Source organism: Taurulus bubalis, assembly GCF_910589615.1.
Source record: "Taurulus bubalis genome assembly, chromosome: 17".
Classification (NCBI taxonomy): domain Eukaryota; kingdom Metazoa; phylum Chordata; class Actinopteri; order Perciformes; family Cottidae; genus Taurulus; species Taurulus bubalis.
In genome coordinates, this window is record NC_136605.1 from 10,454,740 (window position 1) to 10,455,727 (window position 988).

Sequence of the window (988 nt, forward strand, 5' to 3'; positions counted from 1 at the left end):
GGAAGAGGACGAAGAAGAGGAGGCGTCAGAACTGAAGACAGGGAGAGGAGAGTGGAGACGTAACCCGTGGACCAAAGAGAAAGCCTTGCAGTGGGAGTGGGGATTCATATGTGAAGTGGCCACAGAGCAAAGACTTGTATGGACCCCACGGCTCCTTTGGGCCACAGTGTGACTCTTCATCCCTGCATATGGAGTTCAACTCTATCAATCAGTGTGTGCCTGGACACGACCTCTACGGCAATATCAACCACTATCTGCACCGACGTCCCTGCAGATACATAATCATAGATATATGCCAGTTCATCTCGAATTAACAGACTCATCCAGTATCTTATATTGACATGATTCTCACTAACTGCCAACTTAGTTACATTTTCCCCTGAACTCCATAATCACTCGCCGTGAAATACATGTGCCTGTAAGCTAAATAGGCAGAAAAAGTTCTCCATCATCTCCTCTTTCTTTTCCCTGTGCACCTTCCTCCTCATCTTCTTCAGTTAATCCTCTGTCTCTTTCTCCAGAGGATTCACTCTATTAGACCCCCGTCGTCGTCTGCGATTTCGAAAAGCAGCGGGGGAGCCGTGAGTCACTAACTTCTTGGGAAATTCCTCATTCTTTTACCGTTTAACCACCGACGCATTTCATGGCATGTTGTCTTGTAAAATGTTTGCGTCACCGTTTGAGATCGGCCGCACCGACTGATAAACGTGACTCACATTTGGGAAGAAAGGTCAATTGCTGCACGGCCCGCTCGCTCATCAACTATTTCCTTCTTCCTGCACTCATCACAGATTGTGTTTCAGTTATCTCGTGCTCAAAATGTAACACGGCCCAATGTTTGTCTCATGTTTGTGGTGCATTATTTTTATTGTGTGGCTTGAGTTACACGGCTGATTCAGCAGGGTGCCTCCACGGTGAGAGCTGGATGTGCAACATGAGAGAAAACATCTCTGGACTGTGGAGGTCTGCTGACTCACTGCGATGATGT